Here is a 20,445-nt window from a genome sequence, read left to right on the forward strand (position 1 = left end):
TGTGTGTGTGTGTAAGTAAAACATGCATATAAGCTTTTAACCCCTTAATGGGTTCTCTTCCGCTTGGTAACTTAAGGACCAGATGGTACGCAGCTGTGACCTACTGAAGGCTAATAAAATATGCCTGGACACCTGGGCCTATAGTTTACATATTCAGCAATGAGTTTGGGTGCCTAACTTGTGACTCATTGAAGGGGCTGGTTTTCAGAGAATGGGTGTTCAGCCCTCTCAAAAAATCAGACCCTTTAAAGGTGTCTCAGGTTGGGCACCCAAACTTGATAGTCACTGTTAGATGAGACTTTGTCTTCAGTGTCCACAACCATTGTCTAATATGTTTGTAGATTTCTGTTGTCTTGCTTTTGCATAAAACCCTCTTCGGAATAAGAACTTTCCTTGATTGTCTGCATCTCTTGTATACCTACCTATCTTCATGGATAGTAATAAGTGGGGATTCTGTACTCCATGGATTTAGCATTTTGTATAGGTAAACAAGTGAAACTGATACTTTTTGTATCTTTCTTGTTCAAAGCTTTAGGTAAAATTCACCTCTATGCAGAGGTCCAGTGCAAGGCCTGTGTATACCACTTAATTCCTATGCAAACCCTATATTGAAGGCCTTGTGTCGAGGCTTTATGCTGACTCTGCATACTGGGTGACTTTCATTCTTGGTTAATGTGATCCAGGTGCTAAAAAGCCCTGGCTGAAAAGTGTTAAGTTAAAAGCACAAGTCAGCTAGGTACATAAATATTACATGGTTAAATCTGTAATGGGTTCCCACAGCAGATTTGCTTTGTTTAAAGAGTTCCATAGCCCTGCTGATTTATGGCATCTTTTCCAATAGTACACTACTTGCAGAGAACTCCATCTAAACAGTTTCTGTCACACTGGAAGATTATTACACTTGAGTAACTAATTAGCCACAAGCAGCTAACCGCTGCTGTTTAGGACAAAAGACACGACCAAGAAAGCTTTTATTTCTGTTGTGGAAAATGACCTAAGGGGTTTGGGGAGGGACCAGAAAGGAGACATAACTTTTCTGCTTTCATTTAATATAATTCAAAAACTTTTTTACTTTAATTAAAGCTGATAACTAATAGGTAGTATACCTAAAGGTTAGAGCATTAGACTATGTCTCTGAAGACTCAAATTCTATTGCCAGCTCTGCCTCAGAGCTTCTGGACAGATCATGCTCCCTGATTGTACCTCAGTTTCCTTTTTGATAAAGTGGGGTTAACAGTTATTTGTTTAACAAAACACTTGGAGATCTATGGCTGAAAAGTGCTGTGTTTAATGGTACTACTGTATGTTGTGTTCTGTTGAAACTGTGGGGTGAGGAGGGATGGGGAAAACATTTCCAAACCTGGGCCAGATGATTTTTTAGACTTAAATTTACAGGTATATTAAGAAAACTATCAAGAAAGTGATTTAAGGTGAGATACTGGCCTCACTGAAATCCATGGATGACTTGCCACTTACTGCAATGAGACCAGGATTTCACCCTATTTTTTTTTAAATGAAATCTGGGGGGTTGGGGGGGGGAATATCAAGTGTAAAACAAGCTCTGAAATACAGACATGACATGCAGCAGTGTTGTCACTTCCTATTTCTATCCACTGGGCATGCAGCGGAGTTATCACTTCTCCATTATCCCATGTTCCCAGTGGCAGTGTTCCCCCTCCACCCCTCCCACAAATATTTGGGGAGAAAAGGAGTATATTTCATTGCTGTGTATTTACAGGAGAGAACAGATGTCCTTGTAGCCTTTGCTTTTTACTTTTTCCTTTCTTGGCAAGGTTAGGAAATGTAGTCACTAATGCATGTAAAATGTTTGAGAACCTTTGGTACCATGGAAGTGCCAAATATTATTTATTGTTCAGTAAATGTATTGGTGGGAGTCATAAACTCTCATTGCTGCTTAGCAAAACAAGAGATGAGGGGCAAGGGAAGTTCAAGCAGATACCACCTCATTCAACACCTGTCACTTTTCTTCCTCTTTCTTCTTATCTCCTCCTTTTTGCCCTTCCTGCACTGCTCTCTCAGCCCCCTACTCTTGCTGGCTTCCACATATGTTGAAGCCTCACAAGTCTGTGCTGCCCACTTGTAGCAGAGCTGTTTAGAACAATTAGTGGCAGGGCGACGAGGCTGGGGCCTGATCATCCAGTTGATGGACAAGATTGGGGCCATTGAGTCTTGATAGCATCAGATTAGTCCTTCCTGGTTTTATCAGATTATCTGCACAGTGCATGTGGATATGGTCTCGACACCATATAGTCTGAAGTGTCTGACATATTGAGATCTTGCTGTTTTTCCTCAGTTCTGGCTGTGATACTACCTGTTTCGCTGGTAGGTGGAATTACAGTAAAGGGTAAGATCCTGGAGAACTTTTTATGAAGGCAGGTTTGAATACATGTCAGCAAATATAATTTCACGAAAAAGAAACATGGAACCAATATGGCAGAGCTGTCTCCGAGAGGACCTTCCTGTAGCAAATTGGCACTGCAGTGTTATCTGTACATTCAAACCAGCCTTAGCTTAGTATCTGTCTCAGAGAAATGGAGCAAACTACTTCAAACTGGGCGCACTGCCATTATAACAGATGGGCATAAATGTAGACATCCAAGAGACTGTTAGGCAGCGCTGAAATTGGGAATATCTAAAATATGGGAGCTGGTCACAAAAAGGGGGGTGGGGAGAGGATTCAGTGAAAGCTCTCGTTACCCATGGAAATTTTGTAGCGTTGAAATTTTAAGATAGGTACCATTTACAAAATTCAAATGCAGATCCTGATAAAAGTTTTGAACTCCTCCTGTTTGGATTGTTCAAATTCGTGCCTATCTCTAGCCAAAGATGTGGCATGTTCAGCTATCATAAAATGCTGACTGACAGCCAACTGAGCATGAATGGTCTCTGTTCTGAAGACGTGCTCTAAGGCCCTTTGTTGATTTGCATGCTCAGAAGAGATGGATCCGTCATCTGAAAAAAACTCTCGTTACTGTCTAGGGAACAGTGAATATGAGACTCTCATTTTTCTTTTAAAGCAACACCCCCCCCCCCCCCCCCACCCAACTCCAGACTATCTCCCTATGTGATTTAAGAATAATTGTTGTTCTTCCCCTCCCTACAAACGGCTACTGAAAGATGAAATCATGAAATGCAAGGGTTGATTTGGGGTTAGGAATGTTGCACAACACCCCGAGTGAGACACCATCAACAATGCAGATCGAACCCAGGAGACCTCCTGATGTAGCAGCATGAGTCTCTCTGGCCTGAGCCAAAAGACCCAGTCCCCTAAGGCAAATCTGTGGAGGGGGACAGAGGGCCACCTTGGGTGGATTACAGGAGAAGGCATATAAGAACAATCCAACTTCACTGTTAAGATACTTAACTTTCTTGAATGTGATTCAATATTACATTAGTTGTGCCCAATGGCATCTGAACATGTGACCTCTCTTAAAGGAAAAAGGGAAGACATTAATGTTCATTGACCAAATGAATGAGGTGAACGTTAAAATGGGTATTTTGTTTTGAGAAGCTGTAGTAAGAGTTGAGCTGTGCTCTGTACATCAAATGAGGGCAAAGGGTGTAGGGATAGCACTTCTGATATTTAGCTGATTATTGTACAGTAAAACATGAATTAAAAAGGGGTGTGCATCAAAGATAAAGTATTGTAGTTTGCTGTAACTGTCACCTGGCACACACCTCCAGTTTTTTTTCCAGTAAGAACATCTGAGCAGTGGCTTCCATTTTTTGCATCTGCAAATTGTATGTCTAATCATTATTTTATTAAAAGCATTACATTTTTCAAACGGCTATAAAGCCCAAATGAGCTCCTATTATGCCAACCTTTTAAACTATGGTTTTTTATTCCATCTTCATTTTCAGCAGCAGCAACAATAACAAAACCATTGTTGTGGTCTCTTTTGACAAGACTAAGAGACCCCGAACCTCCCTTTGGAATTCTCCAAATCTAAGACTTACTTTGTTTTAAGTGAAATGTGGTAAATGAACCTGTTCTTAGCGTCTACTTTTTGTCTCTGGACTCTCGCTGGAATCTTAAGGGTTCTGAACAAATACAAATAATGAAAAGCAGTGATTAGTTTTGTGGGTTGATTTAAAAAAAAAAAAGCAGGTAAAGAAAATCCCACCATAGCAAAGTCAGATGAGATCTATACTTTTTAACATAACACTTTATCTCATAAAGATTAACGAAAGCAACTCTATGTTCAATATATTTAGATTTTTCAGATACTTAGTTATAAACTTTAAAGAAAACGACATGTGAAGTTGCCGTTATGTAATAACTTCCCTGGTAATCTGCATTAATTAGGTGTGAGTTAGTTGCCTTAAAACAGAATCAGGAGGGGATATTGCTTTCTTTTTCCCTAAAATAAATGACATGTAGTGTTCTATGGATTCTGCCATGTGGAATTTGCCACAAAATTATCCCTTGTTATAGGGTTGTGGGTTTTTTGTTTGTTTTTAAAATAGCTTTCTTTAAACAGCAGCAACAAACGTTGGTTCAAAGATAACTTTGATACTAGGAACCAAGTATAAACCAATGCAATGTTTTGTCTTTCTGAGTTTGCAAACAATCTGAAACAAGGGGTCTGAAAGGAGTGAAAGTGAACAGCCTTATTCGTCTCAATTGACTGTTTACTCTGGAACCTAAAGATGTAAATTTTAAAATGTCAGCATTAACTGTTTTACTGCTGATCTTTCAGCCTAAACATCCAGTTGATGTATTAATCCAACCATTACAAACTGTCTGCCCAGGTAACAAAAGCCCCACCAAACTACTCAGCTACCAAAGCCTACAACTTCCCTGCCTCCTTTTCCCCCCAACTTTACTGATGCAATTATCCTTCTGGAATACTGAAAACTTAAAATATGGAACAGCAGAACCTAACTGAATATAATGGCAAAATAAGTAATGCCAGGGGCTAATGTGCAGATTTATCATTTCCATATTTAATTACAAGCCTTCATTTTTAAAATTTAAATCAAATTGCCATGCTAGAATGTCACAGAAACCGGTGACCTTGCCAAAGATTTGATGCCCAGCATGCTGGGGGAGGACATGGCCTTGATTGGAATGCATTTTCTTTTATTGTCATGCAATTTTACAGATTATTTATTTAAATTTGGAATTGGGGGGAAAAAAACAATTTCGAAATTTAGTCTTATGGAAACCTGAGCAGGCTACATTAGCTTGGTTTAAAATTATGTGCCACAGATTTACTGATGCCAAGAACTTTTGTGTCAAACTTGGAGATCTGCTGACTTAACACTAGCGGAGGATATGGCCCAATGATTCCATAGAAGAGGTAGAGTTTTGAATATGGAATATACGTCAGTATCCCTTCTTACCATTTTTAAGCCTTAGCCTCTGATTGAAAATATAAGTTTCAATCCCATCTCCAAAATAGTGACCTAAAATGGATGATTACGATCAGGGCCTGATTCTCAGGTAGTGTAAATTGACGTCAATGGAACTATGGTGACTTCACACCAGCTGAGGACTGGGCCTGAATTTTTCTAGCTATTTCAGACACATTATATGACATCTCACAATAAACAGGACAGTATTTCAGTGGACTACCTCTGTGGACAAGAGACCTTGTTCACCCCCCTCCCCTTAATCTCCTTATTAAATTAGTTATGATGTAAATAATCAATATTCTGGCAAGCAGGACAAAAGCAGTCATCTTAACAATCTGGTTATGATCCTTCCCCCCCCCCAACCACCACCCAACTTCTGTTTTTTCCATATGGTTTCTTTATCTGTGTGTTGAAGTGACAGCTCTCAGGTGATGTGGACAAGAACCAAGCCAAGTAATTGGCCCTCGGGGGTTTGTATTGTCTCCAGCTGGGCAGTCCTCCAGGGAGAGGTTCAGCAAGGAAACCAGAGCCACAAAGTCTGCCTCTATAAGAAAGAGTGTTAGCTGCAATTGATAACTTGACGGGTCCATTGTATGCAGCTGCCTGTTTCTAGGTGTGTGATTATAGTGGCTGAAAATTTAAGCCTCTGTTGAGCGTTCAAGTATTATTTTTGCTCAGTATAACCTACTTAAGTATTCTAAATCCATCTCATCTCAGACTAAGGAATAAAGATAAGTAAATAGAACTGGTATATAAGGAATGGTAGACTTTTTTTATTACTACTAGCAAATAAAAGTTAAAGTTAAAAAGAAAAAAGTATTACCTCGCAAACTTATCTAGTAAAACAATGTAAAACCAACTCTGACCAATTTTTTTACTACAAGATTCACAGCGTAGGTTCAGTGTCAGTGGTGAGCAACCCTCAATCCTAGAGGGAGAGTTTGTACTTGTTCCATGTGCAAAATGAGTGTCTAATCAGAAAACAAGTTGTAAAAATATGTAATAGATACCCTGTTGTTGATCTTACTTAGCTGGCTTTGAAAACTTTTTGGTTTGAGTTTTTCACAAGAATGAACATTATTGGACACAAGGGGAGAAGGAGGGATGACACTGGATATCCTACTTGTGCAGTACACTTTTTTCACTACATTATCAGTTGAGGTAAAGCTGATAAGCTATTATATGACATGATTTTCACCTGACTAAAACTGTCCAGATGCTACCAAATGTTGCTGCTAGAACTCCTACATCTGATTGGGTCTGTCTTACCCCCATCACACTCCCAATACTAAACCATGCACTTTCTCTCGGGGGGGACCTTGGAGAAACACCGAGGGATGACAACAGTGTTCCCAAATGGACAGAAGTCTGGTGATAAACTACAGGAATATCTTGGAGAAGGCGTGACTGTAACAAGGAGCCAAGAAGGCCAAATGTTAACTCTAGGTGCCACCCCTACTTGAAAATGTTGCAAAATATATTGCATGTCAAGGCTCTTTATAAATATATATACTGGAAACTGCAAACTGGGGAGGTGAGAGCAGGGCCGGTCCCAGTGTTTTTGTCGCCCCAACCAGCAAAAAAACAAAAACAAAAAACCTCGCCTCTGAACACGGACGCGGAGTAATGGTGTGGCCGCTGAATTGCCGCCAAGCACGAAACATGCTGTGACGGAGCGACCGCTGAATTCCCGCCACCACCAAGGGCGGACTGCCGCCCCAGAGCCCGACGTCCTGCCGCCCCTTTACATCTGCTGCCCCAGGTACCTGTTTGGTTCGCTGGTGCCTGGAGCAGTCCCTGGGTGAGATATCTATATCTATATTTCACCTCCCCGGTTTGCAGTTATTTATTTCTGGGGAGGTTAGATATATAATATATCATTTCATTGGTTTTTGGTTTGGTTTTGTGTTTTTGTGATGAATACCCATTTGCATCCTGATTCCATTTAGCTTTGGCTGTTGTTCCTTATAGAATTCTAATCCCCATTATTTTGGTTTTGTTATATCTGGTTTAAAGAACCAACCAACCAAAAAAAAATATATCCAGCCTATTCTGTATTGGGCAGTCAATTGACAGCATCTGTAAGACACCAAAACACAAATAGAGAACCACCTCTATGGATTTGGCTAGATCACTGAAGGTGATTGCAAATGCATACTTCTGATTCTCATCCACAATCAGATCCAGGTTCCCAGAGTCACAAAAACATGAGCCATTTGGTACCATTTTCTCTGCATGTGACAAGGACAGTAAAATCTGTTAAAATTTGCAGCTTTCAAAAGCAGGTCTTCAAAAGAGTTTTATCTGAGATAAGCATGACGATATACAGATTGTTAATTCATGGCTGCTCTGTAGGGAACCTCTGCAGTGAATTGTCTGATTTAAAGTAATTATTGGAATTAATACAGAAATTATCTCTGTCTGTTTAAAATATTTTCATCTTCATTGCCATAGGTTTCATGTGCTAAAATTGTACAATGTTCCGGAAGCACAGCTGCAGTAGGTCTGCTCTAACTTTGTCCTCCCTCTCCAGTTCCCTGCACGTTCTGGTTGATAGTGAACAAATAAGCAGCCCACAGAGCTGACATATTGCTTTTTGCCTTTCACTGTCGTCTTGACTCCCATCAGAGAGCTCTGAAACCTACAGTTTGCTATTTGACTAAGCAAGGAAGTTATTAGCATTTGTTCTTCAGGATGTTTATAAAATTAAGGGATTGCAAGTTTAGGACACTTCCTTCTATATTTAAGTGCAGGGAGATGGAGTACACAAGAGATGTTTTAACTACAGCAGGCAGCAGAATGGTTTCAAATTACCTAAAACAAATTGACATATTGAGGCTTTTTATCAGACTGTTCAAAATACAACCATTGTGAACACAACTAAATACAATCCTGTCTGAACACAGGAAGACCAATGACTGCTGCAAAAATAGATTTTGGCTGAGGTGGTAACAAATAATCATTTGCCTTTGTGTTAAAGAAATCTGTATATTTAATTGGTCTCCTGGAACAAAAACTTTTTTTGTACAGCTAAGAAAAAAAATCTATTATTGCACCAGGTTTTTGTTAAGTCTTATGCCCACTCACATGCAATAATATCTTGTTTTGCAAGCTATTTTTGAAAATGTGTAGATTGAGTCTTGGAGTGTGCACAGAAAAGCTATACATCTGTCTGAACGTACTTGACATCCTAATGTGTCTTGTTTTGGCACTTTTACATTTGGTATTAAACTGTTTTTTTCCTGAACTTAATAAATATAAATAGAATTAAATAGCAGGCTGTAGATATAACATTTCATCATTAACTCTCTGGTAATCATGGAATATACAGATTGAAATGAGATCCCATTGGGTGTTCAGAAAAAAGGGAAAGGAAGAAGTCATCTGTTGTTGTATAGAAAAGTAAATATATTTGAAAGTAGCCAGGAAAACAGTCCAAGTAGGCCTCAAAAGTCATGAGTTCGTAGCACCAGCATGGTTTATCATAAAGAACAATTTTCCTTTGTACCTGACTATTGGGCGTATATGGAAGTGATAAAATCACTTGATAGAGAGCTGTATACAACAGAAGGATTACAAATAGATAGCTCTGTGATTCTAGTTATTGTTTTAAATGCTATCATCCCGCTGCAACTGTAACCAGTGGGGGTTCTGCTGTCCACTTCTGACCCTAAGTCTGTAGATGCTTTTTGTCTGGTCCATTTTTTTTAATGTTGTATTTGAATATGCATCTTTGTGCTCCCCCAATCCTAGGGCTGGTTCATTCACTAGCATAAGTTACAACAACCTTCAGGTTTCTCTAACATAAACCCAGCTGTCCATGGTTCCTGGAGCTGTTGTGACATCAAAGGATCAGCTGGGATCCTAGCCATATCCCATACACTGGTGGCCATGATGGGGGGAGGGGAACTGGGAGAAGAGCTGCTACAGCAGTTTTATGATATTAGAGGATTCTCCTGTGCAGGGAGAAGCCATCCACGAGCCTTTAATGTGCATTTATGGTTTCTTTGACCCAGTGAAGTGATGCAAAGCAAATGATTGCACGCATAAATTGGAGCATATTGACTGATCTGAACTAAAATGAAATACACAAAGGGGATGTTCTAGAGAATCATACCACCCCGCCCAGAAAAGTTTACAGTAACCATCTGGGACTTGTATCCTTCCTTGAGAGGCAGCAAACATGACCTTTACCAGACCAATGGAGGGAAGCCAATTGTAGTTATATGGCCTCCAAGTCCTAAGCAGTCAAATCTAGGGATTTTTTTAATCAGAAGCTTCTTGGCTAGCACAATAGTTGCGATGATTTATAAGGAAAGAGCTGTTCCAGAAGGCAGCTAAGGTCCACGCCAGCTTTGGGGTAGGATTTTCAAAAGTGCCCAGTGTTGGCCTAAGTAGCTTTTTCCCAAAGTCAGTGTGAGTTTTACTGCTGACTTCAGTGAGAGCACAGTAAGGTCAATGCTGGGCGCTCTTGAAAATCCCACCCTTATAGACCAAAATCAGCATTTACACCAAGTGCACCTGGCAATAACTCAATGCAGATTCAGATTTCACTAAGGTATGAATAACCTTTAAGGGCATTCCCAACAATGACATTGCACTAATAGAATCTGGAAGTTAAGTGTGGACAAATGTGGTGAGGTCAATATCAGGCAAGAGATCTCAGAAAGATGAGAGACAGTGTTGCCTCAGTGAAAAATAGGCTCATCTCAGTATAAGGAAATAATTATGGTATGCCAGATGGTAAATGCTGTTGACTTAATGATGCATTCTCAGTCATAACAAATAACTATATGAAGTCACCTCTTCTGACGATAGTTTAAACCCTGTGACTTGAATACTACAGCCAACATGTGGATGCATTTCTCCTTAGTTTAGCAATAAGCAGATATTATATGCTAGTGCATATATACAGCATTTATTAACTCAACAGTTAAACGGTGCAACACCTCCTGTGAGAAGATTATGAAAATATTTTAAGTTTACTGAGTACACCTCTGTGTGTCTAGAGAACTGCTTGTTTCAGTGATGACAATTCATATGGTAAACACACTGAAATCTTTTAATAATGATTATATTCACTTAAATATTTTAAATTGTGAGGATCAGTTCCTGCAGCTAGTAAAGTCAATATCAGTGTTCCCATTGACTATGATGGAAGTACAATCAAGCTTCAGATATGAGAAAAGTAGAGGTATCTTGATCCAAGTCCAAGTCAAAGATCAGGTCTGTGATTAAAAATTGTGATGTAGTATAAAGTAAAGCTGATGATGAAGCAAATGGGGTATTTAAGTGACCAGCTGTTTTACAGCCTGCTAAACCAAAACCTCTTTAGTTTTAACATATTTTAGACTATCTGGTAAACTTTGAAAATGTGAAATGCTCCAGAAAGCTTTATACTAAGCCAGACTTTAAAAAAAATCTTCTTGTTTGCATTTAAAATATTTGTTGTCAACTGTTTGAATTTGTCAGAAGTACACAGTGCACTTTTCTTTAAAGTCTGAGGATAATAACAATAAAAAGCCCCCCTGGAATATAAATACTTTGTACTATCAAGACAAGGCCTAATGCTATCTAGTTTCCTTCGTTTTGCATGTTGTAACTCCCCTCTACTACGCTGTCCCTGTATCTTGGGTTGTGCACTCTTTAGGGGAGGTACTATTCATTTTATATTTGAAAATGCTTAGCCTGTCATGTGCTGTTGGAAACTGGCCTATTCCAGTGATAAATTTGGCCCATTATAATCGGTTTCAGTGTGTGCTTTTCATTTTACATGAGGAGTCTAGTGACCTACAACCTTCAGTTCCTTATGTGTGTCCAAACTGATGGGCAACACTCCGTTTTGGATTATGGAGAACTATGATCTGTGGGGAGGAGGGGAAGAAATGAGGCTAAATCCTGCTGGTCCTTACTCACCTGAGTAATCTCTCTTGTATTCAGTGGAGTAGCCCATGTGAGGTCTTGCCGGATCAGGCCCCGAAAGAACAATTCTCTGGCCTTAAAACAGCTGAATTTTAAAGAAAGCAGTTCCTTTGTTTATATCTGATGTTAGAGCCTTCCTCTGCAAAGAAAGCATCAGAGGAAGTGATTTAAAATGCAGGCTTGGAAGGGTAGGGATGTAAGTTCTGGTCCCAGCTCTGCCACTGACTTGATGTGACCCTGGGTTCCTGTTACTTAACTTCTCTACTTCAGTTTTGCCATGTATAGTGGAGGAAGGAGTTGAGGGAGGGGGGAGCCTTAGGGTATTTCCCAACCACAAAGCAGTGTTGAAGCTAAATTAATTAGTCCAGTTAGAATGTGCTATAGAAGTATGAAGGATTTAATGGGTATTTGCTATTGCAAATAACTTGATAGACGCAAAGGCCCATATGTGCCTCCCAGAAAATATTGTGCTTCCATCTATTTGTATATGTAGGTATTACTGTACCTAAGATGCAAAGATCCTAAATACTAAAAGGAAAAAACATATTTGATCTAGCTTAATTTAATTAAAAGAAACTTTGTGCTTTCTTTTATCGAGCTGCCTCTCACAGTCCTAGTTTAAATAATCATAAAAGCTTTTTAGTCTGAGCCTGCATTTTGTTTATATCAATGGAATTTTTGGATATCAAGGAGTCTTGCCTGTGCAGTGAATGAAGTATTAGGGCCCTTTGTTAGAAACTTTAGTGAGTTCTAAAGATAGCTGTCTCTTATAGCTATTCTCTGGCAGAGAGTGAGTGTGTGATTGATTGAGGACAAGTACAGTATAAGAAAGAATAGTTAAAACACAGACACGCTGACATTATAATGCAGTGTTTCGTCAGATGATGTGGTGTTTTGACTACTTGGCTGCTGCACGTCTATCATTTTAAATGACATTAAATGGGACAAAATAGCTATAGTGTGGAGACGAGAAATCTTTGGGTCTGTACTTACAATGCAGATAAAATAGCCCCCTTTGAACTTGTGGAGCCAAATGTTGTCCAAAGACCCTACTCTTCCGTATGGAAAAGAGGTGTGTGGTGTTTTCTTTTCCCCTACCATAGGCTTTTTCTGGTTAGGGTGCTTGGCTTGTGTCATTACAAGGATGCCAGGCAAAGGGAAGCAGTTTATATTTTGATATCCCATGCCCAGTTTTGCCATTCAGTACAGAATTCACTGTTGTGAACTATATCATGACTGTGTGTTCTTTGTACTGTTGACTTTTAATATGCTCCTTTATACTTTCATTAAAGTAGCACACAAAGCTAACTTTTACAAGCAGCCATTGATGTTCAGCTGTAACAGAGTTTCCCATAACCCTGTGACTGCATCCCTGATATATCTTATTTGGCTGATATATCTTATTTGGTTCCACCAAGTTGTTGTAATACTCTCTCTGGCTTTTAGAGTTTTCTATTTTTTTTAATTCTCTGCTATTAAAATTATAACTAGGGTATGTTTTGCTCATTGGATTTAAGCTATGTAGCCGCTCACATTCCTCACCCTCATGGAAGCCAGACTTTTAATACACCTTAGTGTAATGTATGCTGTAACTGTTTGTTTGTCAAATTAGTGATTCTTTCCAGGAACCGGCCTGATCATTGAATACCTCATGAAGTGTGTGTGTATAATAGGTTGTGAGCTGTTTTTTCAAATACATATTTCAAAAGGGAAAATAAATATTGTGTAAATTAAGCTTGTTTAAAGTATTCCAGATTTCTAGTGGGGGGACTTCTGATGATAGATACACAATACAAAGAAATAGAGCAAACCCAAACAAAAGAATATAGCCTTTGTAAGTTGCAGTTACTCATACCACTTTTCATGTACATTGGCTCATTGTATATAACTCGATTGCCATACCAGTTAAATATTTTCTGCCACTACTTGCCTCCCTCCCCATGGTTAAGTTTATGTACTCTTACCAAAATATTCATGCCATGCATGACTTAAGTCCTATTTTTGTTCTATGGACAAACCAAAAGTAAATTGTTGGTCAATAAGGCAGCTTCTCCAAAACCAGTCATCTAGTAAACTGGAGAAAGCCCCAAACCTTTAGTCAATGTGTGCATGTGCCTCTTCCCCTCATTGCATAAACCAGGTCTAAAACTCAATTGCCATTTCTATGTTGAATGATGCAAATATTGATAAACAAACAGAAGTCAAGAGAATTAAGGCTACCATGTTAATTTAAAGAAGTGTTATTCAAAACAGAGGTTACTCCTTTGAGGTGTATTTAATCCTGTGTGGTTGGTGCGGTTTTTTTTACTGGCCATAGTGATCCTTTCAAGGATCATTCTTCAAACCTGTGGAAAATTTTGCTACTTTCACAGCAGCCTACTTATCCTGTACACTTTTATATAATAAATCAAGCTATTTCATAACCTTCTGCATGTTAGGATGTGGTAAAACTCTCAAGTACTGTAAAGGCTTTGGTTTTCAGAGTTTTCTTAATACCGAATAGTTAATAAAAAGATAGCAAGATTATTAATAAACCTTGTTTTTTGTTGCCTTCATTAGGTCAGTTTCTCCAAGATCGTCCCCTCCAGGTATGACTGAGCTAGTGAGACTTGCTAGAGGCTTCCATTACTGAAGCTATTAGGCATAATGCTATGATTAGTAGGCCAAAAACCAAGGTGTTGGGTGCTTCAAGACAAGGATAGCTTACCAGAATTGCAGTAATTGTGACCTGAAGTTCTGACAACAATAAATATTCTGTGACATAATTTTGGTGTAAACTTCTTCTGTCAACCAATATAAACAAACTGAGACATCCATCAGGTATGGAAAGAAGGGCCTCTCCTCATCGTATTCCTCATATCTCCTTCCACTTTCTTTGTTTTATTAATCGGAGATGATATGAGTAGAACAACAAAGTTTGATTATTTTGGTAAAACTAATGGCAAAAAGGGAATAAAACTCTTCCTCCCATATTCTTTCCACCTCTTTCGTGTCATTGCTCTGCCAGTGTACTTATCCCATTTTTTGTTATGAATCTTAATCTTTACTGAGTACCTAATGTTTACTCTTTATGCAAGTAGAAACTGGTTTCTTAAAGAACAGGTCTCCTTCTTCTCTAGTAGGGAAAGATCTATGGTCAGAGCTGCTTTCCGGATAGGAACAACTGAATATGAAATGCACTGGTTTAGTGTCATTGTATCTCCCCAATGACTATAACAGCCTGGTATTTACTCGCTACTGAAGAAATTCTCCTCTTAGCTCAAAGGATAAATGCCTGCAGTTTTTGATGCTGAATGTCCCAAATTTATCTTTTTTTCTAATTTGGGGCGGTGTGTGTGTCTGTTTGCATGTGTACATACATATAGACACAGTTCATTACACATAATGTCAGAGCTGCTGAAATTTAAACACCTCAGATGTTTTGTTGTTTGAATTCTATCTCATTTACATAAAATAATTGTGAGTGGAACCTGTGCACTGCTACTTATAAAATGAAATGTGTATCATTTGCTGAAAATGGAAACCAAGGATGCTATCAATCCTGAGAAATCTCTCACTGTTGGCTTGTGAGTGCTGGGAAGGGGGAAAACAGCTACTTCCACAATAGCCTTTCTGCAGACTGCACACAGGGTAGCTAGCTGTTGGAAATGGGAGCTCTGGACAGGAATGAGTTCAGCAGTGGACGGACATGAATCGTTTTTCACCTCCTCACTCACAAATCAACAGCAGTTGAACTGGCCTATATCTCAATCACCTTCCCTGCTGGAACCTCCTCCTATTTAATGGGGGCATTTCTAGGATCCCCTGGATAGTCTGGCAGCATGATTCTGTTGGGTAAGGAGTGTTAAGCAGCGAAGGCTGCAAATCCAGTAGAGGCACAGTCTCTATGAAGAAGGTCCTGTGCCTTCAGCTAGTCTCCAGAAATTGTGGCCTAACCTGCTGCTGCTTCTGTTTGTTTGGGATCAAATCCTACCCTCCTTGAAAATATTTGGAGGAAACTCTGAGGGGAAAAAAGTGTAGTTTTTTTGTTTTGTGTCGCCCCCTCATCGCCCTTCCCCATCCTCCTGGATGTAAGGTTACTCCTGCACGTTTTACAATGGGCATGGAGATTAAATCCTATGGTAGGAATAGATCAACTCTGGAATCTAAATATTGAAAAGGATACCCCAAAGAGGCAGGAGAGAAGTTGTTTGCATCAGCACTGTTAAGACTATTATTAACAGATTCCAACTGAAAGATCATATTAAATAGTAAGGCAGAATATTGTGATGGATTCCCTCTTCCTTCATCTGAGCTGCAGGTGGGTTTAACTTCTGAGAGGCTGTGGGGAATGGAAAGTGAACAAGGTGTTTGGTGCTACCTATTGCTAGCTCTAGGGGAATAGGCATTGCTGAGTAAGCACTCTGGCAGGACTAAAGGATTCATGGCTTTCAAACTGATGTCATATCTCCTTTTTGATACCCTCAGTACAATATTGTAACTATCGGATCAATTGGGGAAAGTAACCAGTATCTGAAAGAGGTGAAAGAAACACTGGGAATCTTTCAAGTACACAGTTTGACAAGTTAACCACAGGAGCTGGTCTAGTGATGTTAGAAAATTGTGCGTTTCTATAAGATCTGATTTTATACTTTTTTTTTATGTTGAGTAGTACGTTTCAATAGAACCATTCCAAGAGTCATTAGTGGAACTAAATGAAGAGCAAGGCCAGAAGTGGAGGTTGAACCTTCCAACCTCTCCAAGGTCCTCATCAGAAGCAAGCTCCCTACAGACCAGGACACAACAACTCAAAGTGGCACCAGACATTTCCAGAATAACAGATCCAAAACCTGACACATCTCCACGGCTACAATGATCAACACCCCCTATAACTCACCATTCAAGATCCATGGGTCCTACACATGCCTATCACAAATGTGGTGTACCTCATCCAGAGCATTAAATACCCTCAACAACTAATGTGTGGGTGAAACTAGAAAATCATTATGTTCTCGAATAAATTCACACAGGGTGAAGGTTTTTTTCACAAAGCTATCACTCTATATCTGACCTCCATTGTCGTCCTCAAAGGAAACCTGCGTAAACGCTTTCAAAAGACAAGCCTGGGAGCCTAAATTCATTACTCTGCTAAATGCTAAAAATCATGAATTGAACAAACACACTGGATTTTCAGCTTATTACAACAATCTATAACCCAGTAACTCCCTCCTTGACCTATGAGTGCAGAGTTGTTAACAGACTACTCTACCTTGAATGGACCCTTACATTAGGTGCTAACAACTTGTACTAAATCTGTTCCACCTTGAGTTTTGCAGTGATGCTGGAAATACCTTTCCCTGACCTGAAGAAGAGCTCTGTATGGCTCGAAAGCTTGTCTCACACCAAGAGACGTGGGTCACCCACCTTGTCTCTCTAATATCCTGGGACCCACACGGCTACAACTACACTACATACTCTCTCTCTCTCTCCTGGGCCTCAATAACCTGATAAGGATCAAGATTACAAATGGTTAGTCCCTCTCACATAGCAGAGGTCAGTATCTGCTGATTCAAGTAGCTACTGTTGCACTTTTTTGCCTTAAAGCTACTATGAGGATTAATGAGATAAACTTAAAGCCAGGGGACAGCATGACACAAGTAATGACTAGCATTTTCCCAAACCACTCTGCCTGCCTTTTAAAATGAGTAGAAAGTCACTAAGTTTAAAATCATCATTAACCCTGATAAATGTTGATAACTGATGGCTTGGTATAACACTGCCTTTGATTAAAAAATTAAATGCTCATGGCTTGTGCCACTGTACTTCACTTTAAATTTGAACGAATGAAATAAATATAAAAAATTCCAATTCCATGGTATTATAGCAGTGATGAATTAACCTATTACAATATAGTTGTTTCTAACAGGGGAGGGAGATCTGTGTGTGTGTGCACGTGTGTGTGCACACAATGTATTTATGGTACTTTTATCACCTTTTCCATTAAAATTGTATATCAAACTGGCTGCTGCTCTTGTGTTTTAAAGCTACAAGCATGTTCCATAACAATTAAAACCCTGAGGAGAGTACAGCTCACTTCCTGATTTTAGAACAGGAGTCGCAGCTGCTCTCATGGTAGTAGGTTTCCAGATGTCTGTGTTTGTTGTATGGAATAGTGTTGTAATTGCAGGAAGGAAGGGATATGATTTTGCTATCAGAGAATGTTGTATCCATTGACACCCCCTTGGATGCAGTGATGCAGGCTGCAATGATGCAGATACAGAATGTACAGTAAAGTATAATATAGTGGGATAAAATTTCCCTCCAAGTCACAGTATTGCCATTTAAGTCCTGGGGAAGCCACATATGGAGTTCAGAACTGAATATGGCATCTTATATAGCATGTAAAGAAAAACAGCAACTTTTTAAAAATGTTTAAAGTCAAATTTGAACTGAATGAGAAGTGCCATTTTGTATTTCCAATACTGGCCTAGGTATTGCAGCCCACTGTAAAACTTATTCAGTAAGCTGGGAGCTGAGCAATGCCTAAACTCAGAGTGAAGAACGTAGGGGCAGTTTGAGCTCTTGATGTCTTGCTTTTGTACAGTTGTAACAGAAGTTGGGCCATGGGTGGATGATTAGAAACTCAAATCCCTCGCATGCCTTTAGCACCCCGCTGGGGCTTAATCTTGCATTTCCCCCAAACACCACAGTACATTCTGTGGGAATGCTGGAGATGTGGTTGTGGGGTTTTCTTTTTTTATTTTGTTTTTCTTTTTAAATCAAAACCACAAAAACCCTTCAGTCTCTAGTGAGCAATTTGGTAGGGGTAAAAATATTTTCCTGGGAATTTGTAGTACAGTCTCTTTACATCACTTCCCAGTGCCCCAAAATTTGGTGACTAACAGCTGAACCTGAATTTCTGCCCATCCCTAGTAGAGATGCACACAGATTACTCTGACTGTAACTTCATATCAGTAGACACTCAAACCCTTATCCATTTTTTTTAAATGGGTCTCATTGCTCCTCTGATGGGAAAACTCACAGGAGGGAGGTTAAAGGGATGAATCTTGGTGAATTTCTCCTTGTGGTATATTTTCTGGGACTGTACCATTGGGGAATGTGATTCGTTCCCAGACAGGACACATGGTCTTCTCTCCACTCTTTGTACACATCTGAGGACTCTCTGAGCGTCCTAGTTGAGGTCTGGAATAAAACCACCATGGCAAAGTGGAGTCCCCTTTTTACACAGGAGAATGGAGATCTGCATATAGAGGATCCCTTTGTGTGCCATTCTAGGGTGTGTGACTTGATATCATGTCTTAAATATGAATAAGAAACCCTATCTGAATTAAAGCAAGTCATCAGACCAAAGCTACTGAGACACCAAATGACTGTTTCAACAGCTCTGTGAAAGAATGCTCAAAATCAGGTTAATAGCTCCAAAGGAGAATTGATTTCTTTTTCTGTTTAATATGTTTGGTTACTCCTCCGAAGTAGTAGCTCTTAGTTGGGAAGTGGTGCTCCCACTGCCCCATGAGGTTGATCCTGAAAGGTGCTGAACATCTCCTTGTCATACTTGGTTTCCATGGAAATCAATGGGAATTGAGGGAGCTCACCAAGCTTCAGGATTTGGCCATTTTAGACTCCTCTTTAGAGGGAGAAGGATCTGTTTCTCTTCTCTTCCCTTGTACATCTCCCACAGGCTAGATGAACTTCAGGCAATAAAACAAGCATCCTGCTGAGGTGACCAAACTGGGAACTAAAACCCCAGGACACTTCTTCCCTTTTGCTGTCTGCCACAGGCTGCAATAAACTTGATCCTGTATGAATAATAGGCCCTCATCCTAGTTTTGACCTTTCCAATAAACTGGCCTCTCCATCTGTATCTTTATTATTTTGAAAGGGAGGCAGGGTTAGAAAAGTTTTGGAAATGCTGTATTACTGGACTTCCATTTGCCTTTAAAACCCCATTTGCTCTAGCTTCCTCTGCCTAAGGAGAAATGTCTATTTATTTGATAAATAATCTCCTATCTAAATTCTAACAAAGAAACGAGGGGAGAGAGCTGCCATGTTACCATACTCTTCAAACTCAGTCCTTTTAAATTCACACTATTTTCAGACTGTTCCCCTTTCCTGTTAACTGTGCGTCTTTTCAGACGTAAACCAATCATCACTTTGCAGAGGCAGTGTGGTTTACTGGATAGGCCACTGATCAAGGACTCAGGGCACCTGGGTTCTGTTCTCAGCTCTGCCACAGGCTTACTAGGTGACCTTAGCCAAGTCACTTCACCTTTCTGTGCCTCTGTTTTTCCCCTCCAACCCTTTCTGTCTTGTCTAGTTAACCTAAAAACTCTTCTCACTGTTTGTACAGTGTTTAGCAAAGTGTGGCCCACACATAGCAACCCCAACTCGTGTGTATTATTTGTGTTGTGGTAGCACAATTTGTCTCTTGTTAATAATATACTGCTGTCATCTTTTGCAGAAAAGTGCACAGCATGAAATCCCCAAATCCATGCCCTCTTCAAATCCCTAGTAAATGTAAAAGTAGTCAGGATGGAGGATTGTAGCTGCCTTCAGTCTGAGGCTACAGCTCCAGTCACCCATGCAGCTAGTCTGTGGCCATTACTATGGCCAACAGGCTATATTAGTGGCCAGAGCCCACTGTGTCTTGTGGCTGAAAATCTGGGCAGTTTTCAAACTTACTAACCTCACCCTTCTCACAACATGATCTGCCCACAACCCTCCTTTCTCTGCATTCCTTTGGAGTTAATTGCAATGTAGCTTGGCTCAGTGTGTGACAAACAAAGGTTGTGGACTTCTTCTATCTGGTCTCTTTTCCCCCTTCATGCAGTGGCACTATAATGGTTCTTCTGCATTTTGTGCCTTCTGTGGCCCTTCTTCAGCAGGGATTTGTCCCATACTCTTTAAAAAGCAAAATGGCATGATTCATTAAAACAGAGGACATGGGGTGGGGAGTCAGATGTATCATCACTATTCAAAATTAATTGAATTATTTGGTTATATCAGGTTTTCAAAGTAGTATGAAACTCCAAATCACCATTCTCTGTGCTACAAAATTAATGTTATAGGCATATAGCTAGTGAATATTTCAGATGTGCAACAGTCTTTTAAGATCTGTGGTCTTCCATCATTATACATTTGTTT

General features: G+C 39.7%; 1 long non-coding RNA gene across 4 annotated transcripts in view; it reads right to left on the reverse strand.

The window, feature by feature from the left end:
* The window catches only part of LOC140915997 (uncharacterized), an 89,057-nt gene that overhangs the window by 20,108 nt on the left and 48,504 nt on the right, over positions 1-20,445 (reverse strand). For all 4 annotated transcript variants that reach the window (XR_012160343.1, XR_012160342.1, XR_012160341.2 and 1 more), the window contains 2 exons: positions 11,296-11,440; positions 3,979-4,062 (listed from right to left, as the gene is read on the reverse strand). This is a non-coding gene — a long non-coding RNA (uncharacterized LOC140915997). The remainder of the gene's footprint in view (positions 1-3,978; positions 4,063-11,295; positions 11,441-20,445) is intronic.

This window comes from Lepidochelys kempii, chromosome 8 (genome assembly GCF_965140285.1).
Source record: "Lepidochelys kempii isolate rLepKem1 chromosome 8, rLepKem1.hap1, whole genome shotgun sequence".
In the NCBI taxonomy this organism is placed as follows: domain Eukaryota; kingdom Metazoa; phylum Chordata; order Testudines; family Cheloniidae; genus Lepidochelys; species Lepidochelys kempii.